The 7,977-nt window shown below is 40.6% G+C and overlaps 1 long non-coding RNA gene across 1 annotated transcript; it reads right to left on the reverse strand.

Moving 5' to 3' along the window:
- Window positions 1-483: 483 nt before the first annotated feature.
- LOC145722467 (uncharacterized) lies at window positions 484-3,694 on the reverse strand. The gene is made up of 2 exons (XR_014146771.1): window positions 2,857-3,694; window positions 484-585 (listed from the first exon to the last, which is right to left on the reverse strand). It is a non-coding gene; the product is annotated as an uncharacterized LOC145722467 (long non-coding RNA).
- Between the last annotated feature and the right edge of the window lie 4,283 nt (window positions 3,695-7,977).

The raw sequence follows: 7,977 nt of genomic DNA on the forward strand, positions 1-7,977 counted from the left end.
CATCTCACTGATAGATTCTGATCCTAGGACATGATTAAAAGAGATCCTTTTAAAAAGCTTTCTTAAAGTTCAGGTCTCATAACAGGAGTAGAAAGTAACCTCTGAAACAGGAAGAGCAGCTCTCCTTACATAACAGAAACTATAAATATGGCTGAACACTTCTGTTCAACACAATTAAAGTCATACCACAGAGTAGTAGTTATCAAAATGATCAATAATGATATGTAGAGTTTTGCCTAAATGAAGTGACACCTAGCTGAGGGGGTAAAACATGGAGTTATGGCATGTGAAGGCCAGGTCTACGATCCTAATATGATATCCAGCAGGTAACATAAACATACGCCCACACATTTTTCCCCTTAATTCAATATAGCTAGATTCAAACAGATTTTATGCTAAGCAGAGCTATATAGAAGACATTGTCTCTCTGGGATAGAAGAATTCAATGATTACAAAAACAAAAAACAAAAGAAAAAAACATACCTGGGATTAAAAATTCTTCTCCATAAAGAAGCATACTGACATTATGACCATGATCTTGAAGAATCTGAGATACCCGGTCCAGCAGTAGATAATGGCTTCCACCTAGGAAAAATATGAAATTTCATTTTGTAAAGATGAGAGCAGAGGGTCTGAAATTGATGTGGTGGATAGATAAATCCAAGGCAAGAGGGCAGAGAGTGGATGGTGAACAGAGGAAAATGAGTTTCTTCAGTTCCTCTGTCTCACTTTGGGTAAGCAGCAGCCAAGACACCTACACAGTGTCTGCCCAAATCTTAACCTGTGGAAGTCCTCCATCAAGATTTCCTTTTGTGACTCATGGTCTCCATGTCAGTGTGACAAGTTTTTCTTCTTAGGCCTTAGGAGTTCCTGATCCTAGGTACATACTGATTTTAGCCAGCCCTTATGGGGACATAGTGGAAATTAGGCACAGTACTGTGTATGGGAGTGGGAAGGGTTCTTATTGGTCAGAGCTCTTTATGGAATCCTTCCCTTTGGAAATTTATGCTAGAGTCAGACAGGAACTGGGAACTTGAATATCAGTCCAAGAAATGGCCATTGGAGCAGAAGGAGGTAGACCCACCACTTAGAATCAAAATCTTTGAGATTCAAAAATATTTGGCAGGATGTTTCCGGTTGGAGCTTGAAAATTGCTGAACATCAAATTAAGGCATTCAGGATAATGGTGGGCCCTTGGGAGGAACTACAGGATCCTGCACATGATAGACTGGGGTAACACCCATCCTAAGATTCCTGAGATTCTAATGAAAGAGAAGCTTGATCCTCTGGGGAGGTACAAGTTCTATCACTGCAATGACTGTGTTAAGACCATAAGCCATAATGGGGATTTTTGTTGAATCTATGGGGTCAGCAGCAGAAAAAGTCAAAGTAGGAGGAAAGCAATAGAATTTGCCCACGTGGGAAGTGGGGATTATTTGGAAGATGAAGATCTCATGATGATTGGGTTGGCATAGAGGGATGTCGGACTACAGTAATAGTGTGTATCTGTGGAAATTAGTTTTTTATATCTATACTTGTCTTGCCTGAGGTAACACCAGTTATATAAAACACAAACCCCTACTCCCTCATACTGCCTTCTCTGGCTCACATTAAATCCGTGGAAGAAATGGATACAAGGGAGAAGCCATCCCACAGAGGCAGCCATTACTGAGAGTCTTGGTGAGCCCAATGCATTCTGGGCCAGAGACGGGGCTTCCAGCGCTTCTAAACCACACCTGCTCCCTCCCAGAATCCAGAGGACACGTATTTTCAAGCAGTGAGGAAGCTCTTTTTTCCTGCTACCTCTGTCATTAAAAACTAGATTGAAAATAGAAAACAGTTTTTTAAATACTGATTTTTAGGAATTCCCTACTGTGAAGAGTAGAGATTGGAGAAGAGGACAGGTTTGAGGTAAGAAACAGTGAGTAAAGTCTGAGTGTGTCCGTCAGGGAGGTCTGATGTGCTCCTGCAAAAGGCTCCTAATTTCCCTGACCCTCAGGTTCCCTGTCAGGAAATAAAAGGGGGATGCCTGCACTTATTGCCCAATTAGATGAAATTTGTGGTTTTTTCCAGCTCTAGGATCCTCAGATTCAGAGGGATCTAAAAGTGATCCCGAGAGCCCCCTATCCTTTCACAATGGATCAAAAAAATTCATGGGGAAAATCCATCCTATGATGACTCATTATCCTAATAAATGTTCCTGTTTCCCTTCTGTTCCCTTTGGGGAAAAGTAGGGGGATAAAACTTAGACAAAACCAACTGCTTCACTGTCCTTCAAAACCTTCCAGCAGCAAGGGCAAAAGAGAGGGGGGCTCTCAAGAACTTGATTGTTGTCCTGGGGCCCCTTCCTTTGCCCCATCAGTCCTCCAGGTATCCTATTGATGACACATTTTCAGTCTGTGCTGCCTCCTCCAGCTCTGAGGCCCGGTCCTTGGCCTCCAGGAGCCCAAAACTGACCACAACTTCCACTTTCTACTGGCACCTATTCTGCACCCCAGATTTTTAGGGTGTGCCTCTGAAAGTATCCTCCATTGGAGTAGATGACTTAAGGTCTCCAGGTCAGCACTGGATCTAAATTCTGGCCCAAGCTATGTACAATGGGAAGCACTTCCAGAGCAGATAAAATGAGAGGAAAGGACACCACTGATTTCTCCACAACTAACTTCTCCACCACCAGCAGGAGGGACCCCACTCTGCCACTCCAGGCCCACTCTCTCTTCTCCCTCCTCTAACCTGGGACCCAAGCCCTGTATGGAAAACCACATAGAATGACCATCTGACCCATGGGTGTGTGCCTGAGTCCTGGCTGAGGTGCCTGGGATGCAGCTGTCTCTGATTCTCCTGCCAAACACTCACCCAGTGAGGATACAGTCAGAATTTTGGTGGTCTCAGAGAGCAGGAACCCCAGCAGAAGGAAGCCTGCTAGCAACAACATTCTCTTCCCCACCATGCTAGCTCCTGTACCAGCTGTGTCGCCCAGGCCTGTGCCCAGAGCCCTGTGTCCTGAGCCCTGCACAGTGACCTGTGGGCTCTGGGGACACGTGCTTCACTGGCAGCCAAGGAAATGTGCTGGCAGGTAGCTGTGAAGAGGAGAGGGGTGGATCCTTCTGTCTTCTCTGCTGTTTGTCACTTCTGGCCCTTCTGCTCCTCCTCCTAGGTGCTTACTCTACTGGTTAATCTGTCCTCTCTCTTCCTAACCTGGAGCAATGGGAAAGAGGGGTTAGTGAGCTCTCCTTAACCCCTCTCTGCCCCTGATATCACCACAGTCTCCATAGAGAAGATTCTCTGAACCAGGAATGGTAGGGACCTTAGGAAGTCACTTCCAAGATAGTTCTACCCCCAGGTGACTCAGTTCAATCTCCATTTTAGGGAACTTTTTATGAATTTTCCACTTTCTAACTGCTCTACTGACCTCATTGTGACATCCCCATGTTCCATTTCCCCAGGTACCTGCTTAAAATCTTTGCTAGTATTCCAATCTCAAGATCCCACAAGCTGATTCTCAAAAGAAAATTACCTACATTTATTGCTCAGAGAGTTTCTTTGGATACTAACTATTGGTAACAAGTCCTAGTGTCTCCTAAGTGTTAAGCCCCCCCTAGAGAGCCAGGTCTTGACCTGAAGCACTGAAACCTCTAAAGGCCACTCTGTAATTCTGAATGGGCATCACAAAATAGGACTGGGCAGTAGGAACCAAGAAGTTCTAGTCTTATAAATGTTTGAACTTATTCATTAGAAAGGTTGTAAAACTCTCCCAACATTATTCCAGTTTTCCCTTATACTATGTGATTGCATTCATGTGCATTCACAATTATCATCTGTTCAGGTATTCTATCTTCCCAGTGAGAAAATTAATCTGCATTAGGAAGGCACCATTTAATATTGATGCGATCACATTACTTCATCTACAAACCTTATTCCAATCCCTCCAATTGTCTGATTAATATCCTCTGTTGTGATATGAATTTGCTGGTGCAGGAGGCAATCCAGGATCACACATTGCATGGAGTTATCAGGTCTATTCATCTCCTTTAGTGAGGATTGGTTCTCAGCCCCTGTCTTTCATGTCATTGATATGACTGTTTATTTTGAATGATGGATCCCAAGTTGGGTTTGCCTGATGTCTCTCATTATACTTCAGGTTACTAGGGAGTATGGTGGGAATACCACAAAGGTGGTGTTGATTTCATCTAGTGAATCACAATGGGAAGTACATGATGTCAGATGGTCCTGTCATTAGAGATGATAACTCTATCCTTTGTTTAAGGTGGTGTTCACCAAGATTCTCCACTGTAAAGTTGCTATTTTTTACCCTATAATTAGGAAGTAAGACATGGGAGACATTTTGAAGCTGTGTAAATATTTTGTTCCTACCAAATTTCACTCACTCATTTTATCATCTTTTATACTTCTTACCTGAAGCAGTTATTACTGTCCTGGTGGCCAATTAGTGATTTTAACTGCATTTTTCTTTCTTTTTTTCATGTTGCATTGTATTGTTACAAAAACCTTTCCTTTGCCCCATCTATCTAGTTGTCAATCCATCCATCCATCCATCCATCAATCTATATACCTATCATCTGTCTGTATCAGTTTGTTATCATTATTTATTCATAGATTTATATTTCTTCAGTGGTCTATCATCTCTTACTCTCATCATGTATCAGGTTACTCCTGCTTAACCTCAACCATTTTGGAACTTTTTCTTTATTTCTTGCACACAATTTCCAGACTCCTCTTGTACTTTTCTTGTCTCTGTCTTAAAATCTTCCATTTCTCAAAGAGACCTTTTAGTAAGAAATGGTATTTAGAAACCTGGATGTGGTTGACAGAAGTGCTCATTGCTAATTTAGCTCCACTGTTTATAAATGCTCCTCAGTGGACAGAGTTATTAAATAGATATGTATATGGATATAAGTATTACAGATGTACATTGCCATATTTGTATTTGTGAAAAATTGTGAATTCATACTGATACCTTCCATTCCAATACACCACCACAGAGGTGATTTTAAGCCTCCCCATTTCCACATTAGTAAATTCCCCTTCTAAGATTAAGAAATCTCCTTTCAACATCTTTGGTATATTTACTCATTTGCTCAATCGTACTATGCACTGAAAAAAGGTTACCATATACTCATCCACCAACAGTGAATATCAGCCCTACCCAACAAACTACTCAAAAAATAGTCTTCTCAAAAAATAGACTTTTTGCGGTACTTTTTTTCTTTAGACTGACAAGACAGATATTCAAAGCAATATGTTCAAAATGCAGTTGTGTTCACTGATGTTTTTTGGTACACTGCAATTATGTTACAACATTTGAAAACATTTTGGGGGCGCCTGGGTGACTCAGTTGGTTAAGCGTCTGCCTTCAGCTCAGTTCATTATCTCAGCATCCTGTGATCAAGCAGGCATCAGGCTTCCTGCTCAGCAGGGAGACTGCTTCTCTCTCTCTCTCTCTCTCTCTCTCTCTCCCTCTGCCCCTCCCCACCGTTCATTCTCTCTCTCAAATAAATAAATCTTTAAAAAGAAAGAAAGAAACATTTTTAGTTCTCTTCTTTCTGTTTGTATTCCATTTTAGAGTTTTCTTCTCCATTATTTTTGTTTTAAATATAATTTTTATGTAAAATACTAACATGCTTTGGAAAACCAAACTATGTAAATACAGAAATCCATAGGCCTTCATTTGTTTCCCTGACCTTCATGTTATTCAAAAACAGCCTTATAGATAATCTATCACATTATTCTGTTTTTTCCCTCCTCTCCTTTTCTTTTGCAAAGGAATGCAGATAGATTTATATTTCTACTCTCTCTCCCCCCTTTCTCTTGTCTTAAACATAAAAGTTAGTTTACTATATTTATCTTTAGACTATATTCTTTCTTTTTTAAAAAGATTTTATTTATTTTGACAGAGAGACAGCGAAAGAGGGAACACCAGCAGGGGGAGTGGGAGAGGGAGAAGCAGGTTTCCCGCTGAGCAGGGAGTCTGATGTGGGGCTCGATCCCAGAACTCTGGCATCATGACCTGAGCCAAAGGCAGACGCTTAACGACTGAGCCACCCAGGTGCCCCTAGACTATATTCTTTCTTACTGAGTAGATTACAATCCAGTCAACATTAGTTTAAAGTTGTTTTGTTCAGTGTAGTTTATAGCTGCCTACCGTTCCAATGTGTGCATTTACCATAGCTTCATCCCTCAATTTTAATAGTTTTTTTTAAATGTTGGGACTAATAGTCCTGTATATGTAATGAAAGTTACATATATTTCTCTCACTATTTCATTTGTATTTTGACCCTACTTGTGGTGATTTAGCCATGCAAAAGTATTTTAATATTGTCAAATTAAATTAGGTAACTTTTCTTTGTGGCATCAGGATTTTTAAGTCGTACTTAGAAAGTCTTCCCATACACCGAAGTTATGTAGAAATTCACCTTTTTCTTTTAGCCTCAGTATGTGGTCATTTTTGTATTAAATCATGTGTTTAGAGCTCACTCTTAAATACGGTATTAGATATGGATCAAATATTGTCTTTTTTCTAAAAGATTATCCAGTATTCTCAGCACTATTTGTCCGAGCCACCATGCCATGTGCTATAACAACAAGTCCCTGACCGTTAGGGTCTTAGAGTTTCTAAATATAGACACATAAATGTTAACAAACAATTTCAAAATATTAAGAAAAATGCTTCAAAAGAGGATAGACAGTGAGCTCTGTTGCAAGTGTCAAAGTCAAGTCCAGTCACACTAATGTGAACATAAATGTAAAATAAATGTTTGGTAGGAAGGACATGTAGTTTTTGTTCCAAGGAAAGCCGAATGACATTTCTGACAGAGGACACAGCTGGGTCAAAGACACAAGGGTACAAACAACACAATGTGTTGGGGTGGGTTGGACAAAGCTTCCCTCCTTTGCCAGATTTTATCAGGATCCTCTGAATCTTCTTCTAGACTAAGATTCAACTTTGGCCAGCTGCCCTGCCCTTGGCGCACTGAGGCTGCTTTTAGCAAAGAATCTGCATCTTCCAAAGGCCCAGCATGGTGCCTTCTACAAACATAGAATCAGTCAGTGTTGGCTGAATCAAATTGTTGAACTGGGTAAAATGCACTCATATTAAGGATATTCAAAATATGAAATCTGCCTTTCAGAAAGAGCTAGTTCCTTGAACTAAGTAGAAGTTTGCTTGAGAAAACAAGTGTCTATTTACCTCCTTTTACATGGATAATTTGTTGACACTTAAATAACCATCTCACAGTAGCCTGTGATTAGGATGTGATAAGCCAAACAATAGAAGATTGACATGTGGGGAAATCACAACCATAGAGCATTTAGTGTAACTAGGCACACAAAGAATCAATACGTGATCGTGGCTGGTGCTAATGTAGAAACAGATAAGCAGAAGAATCACTACATTATGAAAGGAAAGATAAATGACAGATTAAACTTCATTCAGCATCTTAAAACATACCTTCAAATACATGTATTTTATATATAGTTCCTTACTGCATGTCATCTTTCATGCCCATGAAAGATCAACAAATTAAATATTTTGCCTGTGTTTATAATTTCTCAAATGTGTTATTTTAGGTTATAATTATGGAAAGACTTCAGGTCCCACTGACAAAATAAACTTGAATTAAGTCTGAACTCGAACGCTTACTCTGTTTACCATTAGTCCTCTGATTCTCCAGGAAGTAACTCCTGCTGTTATACACACATATCTCCTCCTTCATCAAAACTGTACTAGTTGTACTATTTTTGAAATTATTGGGGCACCTGAGTGGCTCAGTTGGTTGAGCTTCAGACTCTTGGTTTTGGCTGAGGTCATAATCTCAGGGGCCTGGGCTGGAGCCAGCACCAGGCTCCCCACCTCAGAGGGAAGTCCTCTTGTGGATTCTCTGTCTCCCTCTTCCTCTGCTGCTCTCCCCATTCATGAGTGCACTCTCTCTCATTGTCTCTCTGGAGTAAATAAATAAA

Source organism: Leptonychotes weddellii, chromosome 7 (genome assembly GCF_054177405.1).
Source record: "Leptonychotes weddellii isolate Sample4059 chromosome 7, ASM5417740v2, whole genome shotgun sequence".
NCBI classification, from domain to species: Eukaryota; Metazoa; Chordata; class Mammalia; order Carnivora; family Phocidae; genus Leptonychotes; species Leptonychotes weddellii.